We start from the raw sequence: 20,442 nt of genomic DNA on the forward strand, positions 1-20,442 counted from the left end.
TCTCCCCACCCCCCCAACGGTGTTCGGAAACTCTAATAGGCGTCTTGCATGTGACGTAGATGGTGGACAACAACTCTAGAAGTTGCACTTAATTTAATGTAAAATGAGGAAAAGGTGTGTTGTTTTTGGCTGCAATCATTCAATGTACAGTGGGACATCGGTGCACAAATGGCCCAAAGATCCCAAAATATCCAGAAAATGGACTTAATTTGTCAACTTTAAACAGGCACTTTGGAAAGGACCATCCGCTCACTCCGTTATCTGTAGCTCATTTCACTGGCGCTTTTCCAACAATATGGGCATGTAAGGACACCAACGAAAGGTGTTCAAGAGCCTCTGTAACATGGAGGTGAACAGGGTAAGGACACTCACTTCGCCTGTTTTAGTTGGTGTTAGTTAACGTTAGTTTGACTTGTTAAACTCGGTGGCTCAGATTATACTCGGCTACGTAGCTGCATTACGGCGGTTTATATGTTGCACTAGATTTGTACTAGTTGCACTTTAATGTTGTGTATTGTTTTGTGTTCTATGTCTTTTGCACTTTAATGCGTGTGCACTGTTTTATGTTTGCACTAGCTTTGCACTAGTCACACTTTAATGTTGTGTATTGTCTTATGTAGCACCTTGGTCCTGGAGGAACGCTATTTCGTTTCACTGTGTACTGTAAACACTGTATACTGCTGAAATGACAATAAACTTCTTGAACTCTTGAACTTGAACTAGTGTCGGATGAATTCCAGTTCAACTTCAATCACATTTACAAGAATAACGGTACCTCTAAATTTGAGTTTAACTTATTGCTAGGCTATTGTCATGAATTATGTTGGTTATTTAGCTAGCTAGATACTGTCATATCTGCGTTTTACCACGGTGTTGTTCAGCTGTTGTACACCAGTGACGTCACGCTTGCAAGCTCGGGTTTTTCCGTCAATTTAATAAAATTGTCAGTTTTAAAGCAAATTAAGCTGCTATTTTCATTTTATTTCACACTTATATATGTCAGTAACTAAAATAATGTGAAATATTCATTTAGCGTGTTGAGGTCCAAGTTGTGTTTAGCCTTTAAAGGAGCACATTGTCACAGAATGACCCATGTTCTAGTGTAATTTTACAACTACAGTTTAGGTGAGAGATGGCATTCTATACCTAAACACTTAATTCACACATACCCAAGGAATATTGGACATATTTCCATTTCAAATAGAAAATAGATTTGGTGGTAACACAGCAAATGTTCAGGATAATAATGGATCTGCATAAAAGCCATGGCCAATAACATGGCCAAATATCTTGATCTCAGTCCAACTGGACTTTTATGGAAAATGGTCTAAGCCAAGGTTCCATCCTACAAAATTAATGATATTTGAGAAACCTGAGAACTTGATTTCTTGTGAAAATTAAGCAAATATAAAAACTTTAAAAATAGAGCTCATGTAATCTTCAGTAATGATAAAAATTATATAGAAAAATCTATATAGTAAAGGTAGCAATATTCAGGACACAAAGACTGATCACACTACCTGAGCATATCACACCTACATCTTCCTCGTGTCCACATTCATTCTCTTTACGCAGCTGATATCTGCAGTTCCACAGGGACGTCTCATTCCCCTCACACTGCACCTCATTCAGCCATATGGGTCCAGTTCCAGGTCCAAACCGGGCTGGTACCGGGGCACTGAGGGCCACTCCACACTGCAGCTGTCTGCACACCACCTGCGCATCCTCAATATCCCACAAGTCACCACACACTGTCCCCCATGATCCACTGTGAAAAAGCTCCAGCCTTCCTGCACAGTCTCCTCCAGAACCAACCAGTCTGATGGAGCGGTTTCCTGGGTTAAAAACACAGTGCACATGTCCATAAATAAACTAATAAATAAATAAAAACCCAAAATTGATATAATTTCATGCAAAAGTACAAAAATGTGCCAGACAAAATTATTGGTACCCTCAACTTAATATTTCTTTGAACAGCCTTTGGAAAAAATTACTGAAATCAAATACTTCCTATAACCAACAACAAGCTTGTTACACCTCTCAACTAGAATTTTGGACCACTCTTCTTTTGCAAACTGCTCCAGGTCTCTCATATTTGAAGAAAATCTTTTTCAAAAAGCAATTTTAAGAACTCTTCACAGGTTGCACACGGGTTTGAACATTAAAAATCTGTCAGATGTTAAGAGAAAACGCCACTTCCAGCAATTTTAGGATCTCTCCTTGGGTGTTCAATGGGATTTAGATCCAGACTCATTGCTGGCCACATCAGAACTCTCCAGCGCTTTGTTTCCATCCATTTCTGGGGGCTTTCTTAAGCGCTGACACTGCTGCTGGACCGCCGTTACGCTACGCTGTTGTCGGAGCGCTGAGACTACTGCTGGACTGCTGTTACGCTGTTTTTTTTTTCCTGCAAAGCTAATTATGGCTACCTACAGTTTGTTTAATTCTTTTCTTTTCTGTTTGCTACCCTCCTCAACTCAAGCCACTGTCTGGGATTCTTACAAGTCAAGTTAACTTTCCTGATTATAAATCAAATGCTGGTGTTCTTTTTTTCTATCAAAACAGCGATCTTGACACATTGATTATTATACATAAAGCTGTTTTTTTTAAATATGATTGTGTTGCCATCAAAAACGTTATAATTGCATGGGGAGCGCCCATGCAATGATTTCTCTGTACTATGCCGGATGCTGATTGTTCGTGAATGTTCGTGTCCACCCTTGCCCTGATTCTAATCAAATGAGATCTAAGTTTTGAAATTGGCTATTTCTGCCAGGGAATATCTTCAGTGTTCAGTTGTTCTAAAGAAAACTTTTCCAAAACAATTTGATTAGTTGTTAAGATTAAGTTGTCAAATAACTTCTCTTTGAATGTGACTGGTTGTTTCAGACCTCCATCTGCTCCAGCCTGGGTCCTTATAGCCCTAAGCCAGGGGTCGGCAACCCACGGCTCCAGAGCTGCATGTGGCTCTTTGACCCCTCTGATGCGGCTCAGCTTTTGAAAATAATTACGGAGTATTTAATTAACATGTATTTTATTTTAGTTCGTTCATTTTCAAAATGTAATTCTATGAAGATTATGGCGATCTTGTAACATCTAAAATATTTTAATATTTAAAATATTTTGTCACTCTTAATACACGTCACAACTTCCAACGTGTAAAACCCGCCAGTGTGCGGTTTCTTGAACTTTTTGACGGCTGACTGCGCGCAGAGAGAGGACAGCATTTTTGTTTGCTGCCAGTGGATAATTTAAGTTCGGTGTTTTTTTTCCCCATTACTACAAGGACTCAAATAGACATTGAGTATTTTACTTAACCGTCAACCCAACGTTTTCTGAGTTAAAAAAGTTTTGTTGCATGCAGAAATGTTATTTCATTTTTCTGCAGTCGTTCATTGATTTCATAAATGTAACACAGGGTAGTTTGTTTATACACAGCACAAAGGCTAAAAAAACCCCTGTTATGCTCAGTGTTATTTCATGTAAAATTTCAAAAGGATTTTGTGGCTCCCAGTGTTTTCTTTACTGTGTGAAACGGGTCCAAATGGCTCTTTGAGTGGTAAAGGTTGCCGACCCCTGCCCTAAGCAATGCCTTAGCGTTGTTTACTAGGTCAGAGTTTATTATTTTAAGTGAGTTAAATTGGGATATATTTAAACTACCTAACAAAGTTCTGCTGTAGTGTGATTCTTTAAATATCAGTCAAATCATACCTCTTACTACTAGGTATAATTCCAGAAACATTTAAAAGGCCACATTGATTGATATTATCCTTACCTCATAAGTATCAGTCTGGTGTGTTATGCAGTGATTTTAGTGATCACTGATTTACTGCTGGTGTTTTTAAAAACTTGGCCTGTTAAAAAGCCTGTGCAGATCATCCATCCATCCATTATCTGTAACCGCTTATCCAATTTAGGGTCGCGGGGGGTCCAGAGCCTACCTGGAATCATCGGGCGCAAGGCGGGAATACACCCTGGAGGGGGCGCCAGTCCTTCACAGGGCAACACAGACACACACACATTCACTCACACCTACGGACACTTTCGAGTCGCCAATCTACCTGCAACGTGTGTTTTTGGACTGTGGGAGGAAACCGGAGCACCCGGAGGAAACCCACGCAGACACAGGGAGAACACACCTGTTTCCCGGAGGAAACTCCTCACAGACAGTCACCCGGAGCTGGAATCGAACCCACAACCTCCAGGCCCCTGGAGCTGTGTGACTGCGACACTACCTGCTGCTTTTTTTGCATGATCTGTCTAATGTAATATGGTCTAGATTTGGGCTGATTCCTTCTATAAATGATGCATAGGACTTGTTTTATGATGAATTTGGTGTTGTTGTTAACAAGCATGCTGCTTTTAAGAAAACAAGGATAAAAACCCATATCAGTGCTTGGTTTGATCGTGAGCTTGCAGTACTTTTACAGAAAAAAATGCTGCTTGGTGTAAGGCTCAAAGAACTAAAGTTTCTGATGATTATTTTGTTTTTGAACAAATTAGAAATAAGACCACTCAAGCTATTGGAGCAGCTCTCTTTTTGTGGCTCTTACCCAGAAAAGTTCTGAAAAACAGTTTGTGATCTTGAAACAATATATTTTTGAGTCTACAAAATCTCCTTGTATGTCTAATACTTCACTATTAGTTCCACCTGCTATTACCTCTCCTGCTAGTTTGCAGGACCCTAAATACAATTTTATTCTGCAGCATATTTCGGTGGGTCAGGTTTTGGTTGAATTACTAAAGCTGGAAACTAAAACAACAGCTGGGCCGGATGAATGGGACCCTTTCTTTTTTTGATTGGCAGCTCCCATAGTTGCTGCTCCAATTGCTGACCTTTCTAATTTGTCCCTTAATACAGGTGAATTTTCATAAGCATGCAAAGCAGCTCGAGTATTTTTAGAGATCAGACTGATCCCTATTGTTACAAACCAATGTCTATATTGCCTTATTTGTCAAAAGTGTTTGAAACACTTATAATTAAGCAATTGATTAACTACCTAGATTCTCATAACATTTTAGGTGATGTTATTCTTAATGATATAATTTATGCTTTGAATGTCAAACAATGTTGTGCAGCGATTTTTACTGATTTAGCTAAAACTTTTGACAGGGTTAATCACAATTTCTAATTGTGATTAGAAACACACAATTCTAATCACAAAATTCTAATTCATAGGCTGGGCAGCATTGGAGTTCATTCTCTAGCATGGTTTTCAAATTACCTGTCAAACAGGGATCAGTGTGTGAAGATGGAGCAAATCCTTTCAGATAATCTCTCAGTTAACAAAAGGTGTTCCTCAGAGCTCAATTTTAGGCCCAACATTATTTTCTATTTACATGAATGACGTTGTTTTCTCTGTTATGGCTCCTCAATTCACCTTTAAACTGATTATACAGTTCTTTATGCTGTTGGCCCCTCTCCAGAAGTTGTAATTAACTCACTCCAAGATAGTTTCCTCAGAGTTCAGCATGCTTTCTCCACCTTAAATCTTATAAATATCACCAAGACTAAGCTTATGTGATTTGGCAAGAAGGGTTTTGTACCTCAGATAGATCAAACTAGACTCACTCTTGATTGCATTGAAATAAATCAGGTTACAGAATATAAATATCTAAGTATTTGGTGAGACAATACTTTGTCTTTCTCAGTTCACATCAGTAGGCTACAGTCTAAGGCAGTGTTTCTCAATCCTGGTCCTGTATCACAGAGTACCACTGCTCTACATATTTTAGAAAATCCCTTGCTTCAAACACAGCCGAGGCAACTCATGAAATAATTACCAACCCTCCCCTAGTTCAACTAAGTTTAGAGCAGGGAGAACATTATTGTATTCAGGTCAGTGGTACTTCAGGACCAAGATTGAGAACTACTGGTCTAAGGTTAATTTTAAATTATTTTTTTATACAGAGTGTGTGCCTTCTTAAGTTGCTCAGCTAAATTAATCTTAGTTAAAATGACTATACTCCCTATGATAGCTTATGGTGATGTAATATACAGATTAGCAAATAAAAACGTCCTGCACAAACTGAATATACTCTATCATCCTGCCATTCGTTAAAACTCATCACTGTTCTCTTTACCATTCAGTAAGCTGGCCATTTTTGAACAGCCCTCGTACTATTCATTTGTACATGATGATTTACAAAACCTTTCTTGGCCTAGTTTGCATGTGAGCTGAGCTACTAGACTTCCATGAAGCAGCTTGAGAATATTTTCTTGCAAAGCTTTTGGTATAATTACTTGATGCAGCACTAACCCAGAAGATGGACTATAGACCTTGCGGCAGAGCACACCATTGTTATAGTCAGCCTGTGATATTCTTGCCAAAATGTTCTCTCTACCAGCGAGCGCCTTTTCATACGCCAATAAGGTGGCCTTTGACTTCTAGCTTTCCAGCTCACTACCGCTGACAAGAATGGATCCTGCAGTTGTTTCTCCCTTATGTCATCATCTTGAGATGCTGTCGCATATGCAACAACCATCTCATGGCTTCCATGTTTCTGAGCTAGTACAGCTCCAATAGCAGAGTAAGAAGCATCGGTATAAAGAGAGAAGGGCAAAATCTGGAAAAGCAACAACCGGAGGATTCGACAAGGCATGTTTCTGATAACTGAATGCATCTTGGCACTGAGAGGTCCACTGAAAAGGTACGTTCTTCTCTGTAAGTGCATGGAGAGGGACTGCATGGTGTGCAAAGTTTCTGATGAACTTGTGGTAGTAAGAGCAAAGTCCCAAGATTGATCTGACTTCTGTAGGATTGCATGGGGTAGGCCAATCAGCAACACATTGTACATTTTGAGGATCTGGCTGAGTGCCATTTTCAGAAACAATGTGACCTAGGAACTGGACATGGTCTTTGGCCAAATAGGAGGGTTTATTTTGAGACCAGTTGCTTGAAATCTGGAGAAAACCTCTTCCAAATGCTGAAGATGATCACTGAAAGAACGGCTGAAAATCAGAATATCGTCCAAGTACACTAAACAAGTCTTCCATCGGAGACCATGAAGCACCATTTCCATTAATCTCTGGAATGCTCCTGGGGCATTCATAAGACCCAAGAATGTGAACTGGTAGAGCCCAGAGCCAGTAGTGAATGCAGTTTTTTCCCGATCTCCTTTCTACTTCAACTTGTCAGTAACCATGCTGAAGATCCATTGTTGAGAACCAAGCGGAAGAATCAAGTGCATCCTCAACTCTAGGTAAAGGATGAGAGTCCTTGATAGTCACAGCATTTAACTTCCTATAATCCAGGCAAAATCACCAGATGCCATTCTTTTTGCGAACTAAAATGACTGGTGCAGCCCAAGGACTATAGATATCCTCAATGATATCTGCTTTCAATAGCTTATCTACTTGACTCTGTATTTCTGCTCTCTGATCTGGTCTTACTCTATAGGGTCTCTGCTTAATAGGAGCAGCACTCCCTGTGTGTATGCAATGTTTGGAAGTTGCATGTTCTACAACAGCAGAGATTTAGTTCTGATATCTAGTAGGACATGATGTTTTCCAAGAAATCCCATCCAAGTATAACTGGGTAATGAGCTCCTCTGACATTGTGGAAGTCATGCAGTCATGCTGTAATAACTCTTTCCCTAGCCTAATGCCAAGTCAAAGTGCCTAAGATGTTTAAGCACTGTTCATTCACTGAGCCAGCTAGTACAAAGGAAGCTTTCATTGGACGTCTTTTCAATGTTGGATGGTAAATTCTGAAATCTTCACTTACAATAGAAATAGTCAAACCAGTGTCAAGCAAAGCAGATACTTCAATCCCTTCCATAATAGCAGAATGTTAGCTGAAACAGTGTCACTTGTGTGCAACTCATGCCCATCCATGGGGGATTATGAGGTATTAAGCTGGAGCTCTGATGTAGTAGCTGATGTTTGCCCCTCAACAGCAGCTAATGGGAGAGTCCCTGTTGAGTGGGGTAAGAGCGCACATTTTTCTCCGGAGACTGGAAACGAACACTGCATCTATAGTTTGGACTCATATCTATCACTTCTTGGAATGGGACTAGAACTGACTGATGCTCATAATGGGCTTCTGGGGAACGGGAACAAGCATAACGCTGATCAGGAGAATAATGCCATGAATGTTAGTGAGAGGTGGAAGGGCTGCTGTGAGAAAGTTTTATCCGACCAAGTATTTAAACGCTGTGCAAAGTGGGCATTTTTCTCTTGCAATTGTTGCATGTCAGTTTTTAAGCTGTTTACAGTAACAGTCAGCTCCTCAATAGCCTGAACAAGTTAGTCATCATAAGACTTAGAGCTACCTGATCTGGGGTCAGAGAAACAGGTGAACAAGTAGATGCAGACTGAAGTGCAATATGTGCTCTCTCACAGCAGCTGGCAATGATGACTGCTTCCTCCATACTGGATGCACCCATCTCATGAACATTTGACTGTAAATGTGGGTCTAAACCGGCTACAAAAAGACAAAATTCCTCTCCTTCCTGAGCATTAATATCATAATTAGGGAAGGCTTCCAGCACAAGATGAGTGATATCTGCACTATACACATCCTGACTCTCACCAGACTTACGAGGGCGTGTTTGAAAAAATGGTAAAGTGTATGTAGAGCCAAAAACATTCTCGAGCTTTTCTTTTACTAGGATGTAACTTTGCTGGACTGCAGGAGGTAAACTACGGTAGAGCACAAGCTAACATTACAGACAAGTCAGAAGCTGGATGATGCATAGACTGCACTGCTACTTCAAAACGGCGAGCCCAACTACCGAATGAATCAGTGCCATCTCCATTAATAGCAAGTGGAAGGTCAATTTTTAGGTTCCCAGATACATAATTCGGGGCCATCTGCTGCCCAACAGCTCCATCTACTGTTCTCGGATGGTAATTGCTACTGCTTTCCGCAAGTAATTGCTCGGTTCCACTATCAGCCTCAGACTAGTAATGGGAAATTCTGCTCTTTTTGGGGAGCAGACTCTTTTGACTCGGCTCCTAAATGGCTCTTTGTTTTACCACTTATTTCCACTGGTACAGAACAATATTACCTACATTTTACATGACTATATGGACAAAATATTGTTCAGTATTAAAAATAATAATAGTGTTGCAATGGCCAATTGTTTTTATGGCTGTCTTGTAATAACTCACTGATTGCACTTCAACTATTTTTTGGAAGGCAGATTGGCATTCAGGAAAACCAAGTGTCTCAGCTTGGAGGGGTTGATCCGGCCACCCACCCCTCCCCTCCCTGCTTGGTGGTATAAGTCTTCACTGATTGGTACCTTTGCTTGTTGTTCTCTGATTGGTTGAATGACAAGCCTTAGAAAAAAATGGCTCGGTCTTAGACGGGAACCGGCTCTCACCTTTCACTTACAAGAGTCGGCTCATTGAACCGGTTCGTTCGCGACCGACACATCACTACCTCAGACATGTTGAGCCAAAAACAAATACGGTCTGAAAAAAAAACTGTAGGCAAAAACTGAAAAAACGTAGCTGAGACAAACTGCAAAAATCCTTAGTACCTCCAGCAAAAGTCCTTAGCTCACCAGCTTCACGAAGAGTGAAAAAAATCCGTGTGATAGGAGAAATTCAAACGAGGGAGTCGTCAGAAAAAAAAAAAAAAAAAAAAGAAAAAAAAATCACCCAAAACGCACAAAAACCACCAAAAAAATATCCACCGCTGCTACCAGATAGTGATGGGAATTTCGGCTCTTTTTGGGGAGCCGGCTCTTTTGGCTCCTAAAATGGCTCTTTGTTTTACCACTTATTTCCACTGGTACAGAACAATAGCCTTAAAAAAAATGGCTCGGTCTTAGACGGGAACCGGCTCTCATCGTTCACTTACAAGAGCCGGCTCTTTGAACCGGTTCGTTCGCGACCGACACATCACTACTACCAGATGTACACGTAAGGGAGGTTGGTTTACTCTTCATTCAAAAAGAAACCAGATGCAAACGGATAATTTCCTGGCAGTGCTGTCTTTTTATTTTTCCACCGTCAGAAGCCACACACTCTCTACTCACTTCCCCCTTTTCCTTACATCAAGTGACTTCTTCAACCAATCATAAATTCCCTTATATTTATATTATATATTTGGATTTAACTTCTGCCAGAATAAAACTTTAAAATATAAAAAGGTAAAACCATTTAAAACTATAACATTTATTCTGTCTATTGGCCCAATTTAACCCTTCAGTAGTAATGGCAGCGAGTGTGACAGCTCAGCAGTCAGGGCAGCTCTCAGCAGAAGAGGTATAGCTTGTAATGCATTATTTTGTCAATTACAGAGGATCTTTGCTGGTAGCAGCCGGTGTAACAGAGTTGGAAGAAATTTGCATAGGAGATGCTCCCGTTGCTTTAAGATCATATGTCTGGCTGCATTTTGGGTTCCCAGTGGAAAAAATAAATTATGATAGAGCGCTTTTTCACCAACGAGCAATCAGAATGTTTTCAGTTCGTGAAAAATAAAATTGGAAGCGTTCTGCGCGTTTCCACCTACATAAACTGCTTTGCGAACCAGAAAGAAATTGTTCTTAGATGGAAATAAAAAACAGGTGGTTCTTCAAGGTCACACACTGCTTCAATTAAAAGCTAGAAACTCATGCATAGTTTATGCACAGTTAAGTCTCAGGAGACTCAGTCATACAGGAGAAAAAACTGTCAGTTGAATTTGTGTGCTTTGACTTTGTCAAAAACAAAATCATTCTTCATTCAAACCTGTCACACACCTGTGTGTGTAGAGAGGACTGGACAGAGAGAATCTGGAGAAGTTGAGCACAGAGCCACAGCCCAGCTGTCTGCAGACCACAGAGGCCTCAGACACACTCCAGGACTCAAACACAATTCTTCTCCAGTCCTGCATGAAGTACACCTCCACCTCCCCCTCACACTCTCTTTCTCCTGACAACTGCACTCGCCCCTCATACAACGCCAGGGAAGAATCTGCAGGCAAGAAAAAGTATTTAGATTTTACAAACTTAATTATATGTTTTTCATTTTAAAAGCAACATACAAATAGGTAAATGGTACATTTGCAATTAAAATGATTAACAACCCATTGCAAATTAGGTTTATTAGCAAGATCAACAAACTTTCAAGCATTTGCAACAGACCAAAAAACAAGATAAATACCTCATCACTTCTAATATAAAAATTGTTTTTTTTTTCGATTCTGACACAAAAACAACTTTTAATATATATTGAGTCTCAGAAATATTCAACTCATTCATGAAAAATATAATTATTACTTCATAGAACACGACTAGCTGCAAGGTCTTTTGTAATCACTCATTTGTTTTGACCACCTGCCTCAGAAACATGGTGGCAGCCAATGAGAGCTCTGTCTTTCTGCCATGTCCAGGAAATGTAGCCAGTGTTGCTCTAACTTTGAACTTACAAACTATACTTCCAACTGTATCTGTAAAGAACTTTTAGTGGCTTTGCTAACTTTTTTATATCCATTCCCCTATTTGTGCAAGGCTTAAGCCTTCACTTAACTTTTTTAAAAAATTCTTGCTATATTTCTTACATGAAATTAAATGTCACAGTCTACAAACCCCTAGCTGGTCCAGGGATTTAATGTGCTTTATCTCAAGCACATGTAATGAAACACTTAATTAGTTGCACCAGGTGTGCTTGATACAACATTTGATGTGCAAATGAGTTTACTAATGAGGGATACTACTTTGGGGTTGGAAAATTCTGAGACTGCAGTAGTCATTGTAAATGGCATTTTGTGTTTAGTTTGGATAAATATCTTGTGCTCGGCTATTGAAATCATTTGAAATCATACATTTTTCTAATTAAAATAATTTGCAATGGTGTTGAAAAATATTTATTGTAAAAGTACATTATGTGTATAATTCAAAGAACTCACCACTACAGATGACTCCAGCGGCCTGTTTATGAGAGCATGCAGTTCGACTCCATGATGAAATGGGACATTGTGACAGGTGTGTTTCATTCCCCTGACAATCAAACACATCAGCCCAGATCTGACCACTCCCCTCCCCAAACCAGTCTGACCCCAACACAGCCACAGCAGTCCCACACTTCAGCTGACCACAGAGGACACTGGCAGCTCTCATATCCCAGCTTCCATTACACACTGTGCCCCACTCACTGAGGTACTGGATCTCCACTCGACCAGAACATGAGTCAGAGCCGTTCTCGAGACGAGCTCCTGTGTGACCTGAACACAAAACGTTTATCCAAACTTTATGTAACAGAATACAAACACAGGGATCACTTTTTTTTATTAAAAAAATCAAATAATTATAAGTTCAGATATACTTAACCAGAACATATTAGTCCAATGTCATTGTCATGGGAGTAGTTGTAATTGAGTGAAGAAGTTATTTGACAGAAAGAAATCTGGGATTCGTTTCCTCTACACTGAAGCTCCTCTGACCACACCTGGCCCATCCCTTTGCCAAAGGCAGCTGCTCCCAGCACCTCCACAGGACGCCCACAGCCCAGCTCCCTACACACAACCTCTGCATCCTGCTGGTGAAGGTCAGACACTGTGGCCCACGTTTTACCATGAAGCACTTCCACTCTCCCAGAGCACAGATGAAAACCGTCAGCAAGTCTTGGCTTTATGTGACCTGTAAGGTAGCCACTGAAAAGTCAAGTATGTAAAAGCCAAGGTTTTGAAATTAGTATGTTAATTTAAAGTGTAAAACATACAAAAAAAGGTCAATAATAACACTAAAATTAGACCATGCTTTGTACATACTGTACATGTTTGAGAGGAGACTTTAGGAATAGGGTTAGTGTTAATGTAAAGTGGGAGCAAAGTCCAAGAATTAGGATTTGAGTTGTAGGCAGCTCTTTTATGTTATATAGGCATCATTAAACAACTGAAATTCAGGACTTAAAATATCTTGGGCTGTTGTTATGTGACTGTTCTGCATTTAATGCCAGAAACCAGGACAATCAAAACCATCATGGTCAAATAAATAGTTTAAAGTTATTAAACTGTGTAATGATGTATCTGTGGTATGTCTGAAAACACCAGAGGTTCATGGGGTACAGAAGATTCAGCCTGATCCTTAAGGGATATCAAGAGCATTGTAACCATTTTATTTTTAGTTAAGTTATTAAAAAAATTTTCTTATTTATAATAACTGCCTGGTAAGCAATTAGCATTATTTAAATATAAATCCTGATAGTGATTTTAGAAAACCAGTGAAAAGAAACAGCAGGGGTAATGACACAAATCCCTCACAGGAGTGAGGAGTCACAAGACAGAAAGTAAGTAAGTTCAGTAGGCCAGGGGAGGTGAACCAGTGGGGGAAAAAGTGAGTAAGAAGCCATGGGTGTTCAGAGAGCATGATTATAAAAGGAATTCATATTTTTCCTAAGAAAGATGAACAAAAAAATATGTAATTGGGGCAAGAGTTTTGGGAAAACACAAATAAATTGTCTAAGCAATGGACAAGAAGTTTGTGTTCAGTTCGTCAAGGTTATTAACAAATCTGACTCAGACTTAACCTGTGGAACAAAAATTTTAAAAGACATAACATCCAGAAGAAAGTTGGGCAAATCCATTGAATTGAGAACAGGTACAGTTATAGAGGGGAGGGGAGGAATTCATAAGAAAGTGTGGGAGAGTTTGTAATGAAAGGGATAAGAGTTAGAAAGATGGTAAGGAGCAAAAACAGTAGCAAAAACTTCAGTCTAGATTATAGGAGGAATATTTTAGCAGAGGTAAAAGATATACAACTGGGGAAAAGTAACTGTACAGAGAAAAAAGCAGCCAGTAAATAAAGCTGTGTGGAGAGGCACATGGTTTGAACGTGCAGACATTCCATGGCTGGTGAGAAAATCTCAACACACAAAAAAGCACATAGAGTATGTTAAAGAAGTTGTAGCAGATCAGAGAAAGACGCATGGTCTACCTCCAAAACATGTCAGTAATTTCATTAACACTTAAGAGTTGATCATTTTATGGTTTTAATTGTATAATTTGATACATTCGTCCAATATTTGAATAAATTGATGTTGGTAAGGATAAGTAACACATACCTGAACAAATAATTTGAGAATCAAAATAATGACTACAGCTGTGTTTACCCCACCCCAATGATCCACAGTTTTTTAGGGTAGATTCGGAACCATTGCAGTGCACATAACTCATCCAGATTTGCCCAGATCCTAGTTTATCCAGATCTATACTCAGTGGCTCCCCACAATTCAACTCTCTACACACAACTGAAGCAGCGATCACATTTCCTCCCATAGAACAGACTGTTCCCCACTGTCCTCTGTGAAAAACTTCCAATCTCCCAGCACAGCGACTGCCACCATCCACCAACCTCACACTGCCTGTACACCAAAGAAAAAGAAAATATAAAGGAATGAGGAAGAGAACAAAAGGATATATGGTGAGAAAATATTATACTACCCATGGTGTGTATTTTGAAGAGAAAATATATGTTATGTTTTAAAAATTGAAACCAAATCCTACCAGCACACATTAAACCCACATCATTAATATGTGAGCAGTTGGGTTTGAATGAAGATGATTTTGGACAGAAGGAAATCTGAGATTCATTTCCTCTGCACTGAAGCTCCTCTGACCACACCTGGTCCTCCCCTCTGCCAAAAGCAGCTGCTCCCAACACCTTCACAGGACGCCCACAGCCCAGCTCTCTACACACAACCTCTGCATCCTGCTGATCAAATCCAGCATCACACACTGTGGACCAAGTCTCTCCATGAAGCACCTCCACTCTCCCAGAGCAGCGAGAACCTCCAACCAGCCGGACTTCTACAATGAAAAACAGAATGGTTTATGGGTTCAATCCCTGCCTCGGGTCAATGACAAGTTTGATTTGTTGTCACTGTGTTTGCATGGGTTTCCTCCTAATGTCCAAAAACACATGTTGCAAAATTGCATAATTGTCCACAATGACTTCCTCCATTATGGATCTAAACAGGATGAAATGGTTACAAAAAATGAATGAATGAATGTATGTTAGACATATACTACATTTGAATGACCCTGATAATTAGGATTCTGTAATTCCTTTCCACCTGATTAGAACATTAAATGTATTTATTTCATATTTCAAGTTAGGAGAGTCTGTTCTTATAATGATGCAAAAATGTATCTCATTAAATCTATTCCTAATTAAATATAATTGTAAATACTTAATATGCAACTTATGCCTGTGCATAGAAAAAGAAAAAACAAAAAGTTGAATGCTGTATTCAACAAAAAGTTTTAGTTCTTACCGTCTCTATATCTCCATTTTTTGTAAATTTTTTTGTTTACTACATCATTTGAACACAGCATTCATCCTTCAGGCTGTGGGACAAAATGTGTCTCCCAGTGACAATGTTATAATTAGGCCCAAAGCCAAGGCCATACAAAACTAGACCATACAAAACTATTCCTCAAGGTTATATTTAGTAATAAAAATTATCAATAAATATAAGCAAAACACAAAGACAAACAAAAAAGAAAAAAAAAAAAACACAAAAAAGTTACCAGTAAGTAAAAATAAATCAATACATTATTATACAACAAATAAATTGCAATTTTACCACAGAACAATCAAAATCTAATTTTTCTTTTATTGTTACATTTTCCTGATGTTCTAAAGTGACATTAGATAGTATTTAGATTTTGCACTGAATTTATAATTTGAATATTTGAAATATACAAATAAAAATCTACTGGACTATACTCAAATCCAGTAAATACAAAATTCAATGCAATTTCAAAGTGTAGAAATATAAAAAAATATTACAGTTAAACACAAATCACACAAACATATTTGCATATGTATATGTCATATTTGCATATTTTAATAAATACAACATTTTGCACAGCTTACCTGAACAAATTATTCCAACACTTTTATGATCACAGCTAGCAGTAATCAGTTTCCAGTTAATTGATCCACATTTCCTCAGCATGGATTCTGATCCACCACAGGCCCTTCCGTACTGCCAAACTGGTCCTAATCCTGGTCCAAAGTGAGAACCGCTAACTACGTCCACAGCCTCCCCACAGCGCAACTCTCTACACACCACTGCAGCATCTTTCATATGCCAGTTATCACCACACAATGATGCCCACTGTCCATTTCGAAACACCTCCACTCTTCCAGCACAGCGACTGCCACCATCCATCAGTCTCACAACATCTATAAACCAGAAAATCATTCAAAGTAAAACATACATGACATATATAGGTTCAATACAGTATTTATTACACCAGGGAAATACTTTCATGCATATACAATTTTTATGTTATTATTTGTTTTATATTTATTTCTTATAAAAAATTTTACTTACTAGCAGTGGAAAACATAGCTGTGGAGAACAGAAGAAAGAGAGCCAAATAACTGCCCATCTCCCTCTGAACTGTACACAGTCTATTCATTTGAGCAAGAGAACAAAATTCACCTCGGCTCCCCCAGAGAGACTGAAGAAACTGATTTCCATCAGTCCCCATAGAGAGAATGAATTTGACAGCATCCAATCACACTTACTATAACCTTATTAGAAACAGAAGAGGAAATTATCAAACATTTTCAGTGACAAATCAGAGGTCGTGCTTTTTTCTTTTTCCATATTTACCAAATGGGCATGAACCTGATGAACAGAACTCCACCTTCAAATCTTGAAATGTGTGTGTGTGTGTGTGTGTGTGTGTGTGTGTGTGTGTGTGCGCGGGTGTTTGTGTGTGTGTGTGAAAAGACTCTTACAGCAGTTTGGTGAGAATGTCATCAACAGAGAAGTGACTGACTTTAGTGAGAGAAAGAACTCCAGTGAAGATCTGCTTTAATGTTGCATCTGCACACAACTGATCCACCAACTGATAAACTCACACATACTCATAAACAGATGACAGCAGTTGATCTTTATTGCCTATTCATTTACTAAAACAAATAGTTGTAATGATAGATTAATTTAATTTTATCTTTTCACACCATAATAAAATTATAATAATTAATTATAAATGAAAATTATTATTAAATTTCAACATAAAATATGTATCTCTCATTACCTCTTGATTCAAGCTTACACATTACTAATGGAAAGCAAACACAACACTGTGAATCCAAGTAAATGTAAACACATTAAAAATTCCTAAATCATTAATTGAGAGAATGCTCAAACATCATGGAAAACATGATGCCTCTGTAGGAACAAAATGTTTTACAATTTTATTTTTCAGGCATTTAACTGAAAATCTCCAGGTTTATTTTAAAAACAAACAAACAAACAAAAACTAGGATTTATAAAACCATTTATTTCAACAAAATACATATTGTTTTGTGCCTATTTCAGTTAGAATACTGGGGCAGCCCCTTGATATCTTCCACATGAAGAGACTGGTGATATAGAGGGAGGAAATTTCCCATTACCACAAACACACACACACACACACACACACACACACACACACACACACACACACACACACACACACACACACAAACACACACACACTAGTTATTGGGGCGTTGAATACACCGGGGAGCAGATGGGGATTAGGGGCCTTGCTCAGTGGCACTTTAGCTATAGATTTGAGACAGCACTGGTCCTTCTCTCCTCCCACCTCCATTTCTCTTTCCAATAAGGCCATGGGTCTTACCCTTCTGATGGTGGGACAAGAGCTGTAAACACCAACCAACCTAATGTTTGAGCATCCACTTGGGGCTCAAAAAAAATCATAATTATGAGATCATTATAACAATGAGATAGTACGTTATTATTGTGAGACACTGATAGCAAGAAGACACAGGGAAATGGTCCACTGGCATTTTAAACAGTGTTTTCTGGGTGACCCTCTGGTCGTTAAACAATGTTAGACAAAATGCCACATTTTAGCAATTTTCCATTCTCAGTCCAATTTACCTATTTTTCCTTCATTACTTTCTATGTTATCATTTGTAAATTAGGTTAGTACATATATTTAATCCAGCACAGCATTAACATTTTCAACCTAATACTTTTATATCAGATCTACTCATTGTATCTCTCATAGTTGTTGGTAATGTTTGCATTATTTTCTAGAATAAAGGTCTCTGTTCATTTAAAGTTTGAGGAGATTAAAATCTTGTACAGGTTCCACATGGCCCTGATTGGCCACTGCCAATGACTATGCATCTTATAATTATGATTTAATATCTCATAATTATGACTTAATTTTTCATTATTATTACTTACTTTCTCATAATTATGTGTGTATGGCCTTTTATTTCAAGTGGCAGAAACAGGAAGGGTTTTGTTTGTTCTTTAGTAAAATAAAAAATAAAAAATTAGCTGGGCACCCATTACTACTTTAATGTCCATGTATGATGTAAGTACTTACAATTATGCCAATGTAGGCAGGCAGGCCAGCAGAGGGACACACAATAAGGTCCATGTATGTAGGCAGGCCCAGACTTCCTCAAATGTGGAGTGCAGACTACTGGTACTGGAATTTGGAACTGGCCAAAAAGTTCAACCTTGGTTTCATCAGACCATAAAACATTTTCCCACATGTTTTTGCAAACTTTAGCTGGGCTTGGCTATTTTCCTTCGTGAGAAGAAGCTTCCGTCTTGCCACCCTACCCCATAGCCCAGACATATGAAGAATACGGAATATTTTTGTCACATGTAGTACAGAGTCAGTATGTGCCAGAAACTCCTACAACTCCTTTAATGTTGCTGTAGGCCTCTTGGTAGCTTCCCAGACCCATTTTCTTCTTGTCTTTTCATCAATTTTGGAGGGACGTCCTGTTCTTTACAATGTCATAGTTGTCCTATATTTTCTCGACTTGATGATGACTGTCTTCATTCTGTTCCATGGTACTGTATACCTAATGCCTTGGATATTCTTTTGTACCCTTCTCCAGACTGATGCCTTTTGACAATGAGATCCTGCTGATGCTTTGGTAGCTCTCTGTGGACCATGGCTTTTTCTGTAAGACGCAACTACGAAAATGTCAGGAAAAGCCTACTAGAACAACTGAACTTATTTGGGGTTAATCAGAGGCAGAAGTTAAATGATGGCAGGTGTCCACTGATTCCTATTTAACATAAGTTTGAATGTGATTGGTTCATTCTGAACACAGCCGCACCCCCAGGTATAAGAGGGTGTGCACACTTATGCAACCACAATAATTATTATTTTTTTTATTTTTTACTTCTTCCCCATAAAGAAATCAGTTTATTTTTTAATTGAGATGTACAGGTTATATGTCTCATTAAAGGTGGAAAAAATTCTGAAATGATTTGTCTTGGACCAATTTTTTTATATTACTAAACCTTACGTTTTAACAAGGGTGTGTACATTTTTTATATCCACTGTATAGGTGAAATAAAACTGATAGGTGACATAAAATTTGGACTTAGACAGTAGCCCTCCCCAAATATACTCAAGTTTAGAAAACAGAACATGTCCTAACGAAATATATGTCAATGAGAACATCCTCAGCAATGATCCACAATGTACCAGAATGTGTGAGTGTGTGTCGACCTACCACAAGGTGGCCTTGTGCCACCTCCTAAATGTTTATGGTTCAGGAAGATCTCACATTGCTCACTCTGCAAGTCCTGAATTTGAATTATGTATTATTTCATAGACTAAAGGATGTGGAGTGGAGGGTGTGTGATTGCACATGTAATAATTTCTAGTGGATTATCTCTTCATTTGGATCATTCCACTATTGACTTTCTTAGGTCTTGCAGCTCAATAATTTATTTCAGCCTTTCACAATGTCTGTCTTGGTAATAGGTCAAGTGATGTTCAATTCTCTTGTTATTCTGCTCTTGTTCACTGCATGAGCTTTCAGCTGTTTTTACATTCCTCCATTTGTTTTGTCGCATCTGCTTGATACTAATCTGCTTGATACCATTTGCATTTTGCTCTCAAGGCTGGTGTATCACTTATAGATACTTGGTCTGTGAGGTTGTATTCACTGAGTCCCACAGCAGGTGTCAATAGGGGTGGAAGAGGCTAGTCCCATAGGTCCTGGAACTCTGTCTCTGAATCTTCATTCTCTTCCTCAGACTCTATGTATAGGTCCTTGTTTGGATGCAACATATGTAACAAACTCACTAACGTACACACTTCTGTGTTAACTTTAATCTAGGGCGGTCAATCAATAATAACACTAATAAATCATTTCTCACACATATTTTTTTTTTTTGTGAATAAGCGCAATTAATCAGTTTTCCTTCTTCTTAAGACTTGTGCAAGAAGCTTTCTATTGAAAAGACTCAGAGTAGGTGCTCACAGTGGTCAGATGACCAGCTGCCTGTAATTCTAGGCATGAGTAGGTCAAAGATGTGTGGCAATAGTGTTATGAGATAAACAGATGGGTTGTTAAGTGAGGTAAGAGAACAGGAGCAGCAACTGTAATGGCTTGTTTATTATAGCAGGAAAACCATACTTAATAGAGGAGCCTTTCCAATTGTGCAAATAATAAGTAACTTATATACTTATACTTACTATATAGATAGATAGA

The 20,442-nt window shown here is 38.7% G+C and overlaps 1 pseudogene; it reads right to left on the minus strand.

Moving 5' to 3' along the window:
- Positions 1–16,349, minus strand: part of LOC136695051 (scavenger receptor cysteine-rich type 1 protein M160-like) — a 156,412-nt pseudogene extending 140,063 nt beyond the window's left edge.
- Positions 16,350–20,442: the final 4,093 nt, after the last annotated feature.

Source organism: Hoplias malabaricus, chromosome 4, assembly GCF_029633855.1.
Source record: "Hoplias malabaricus isolate fHopMal1 chromosome 4, fHopMal1.hap1, whole genome shotgun sequence".
Taxonomy (NCBI): domain Eukaryota; kingdom Metazoa; phylum Chordata; class Actinopteri; order Characiformes; family Erythrinidae; genus Hoplias; species Hoplias malabaricus.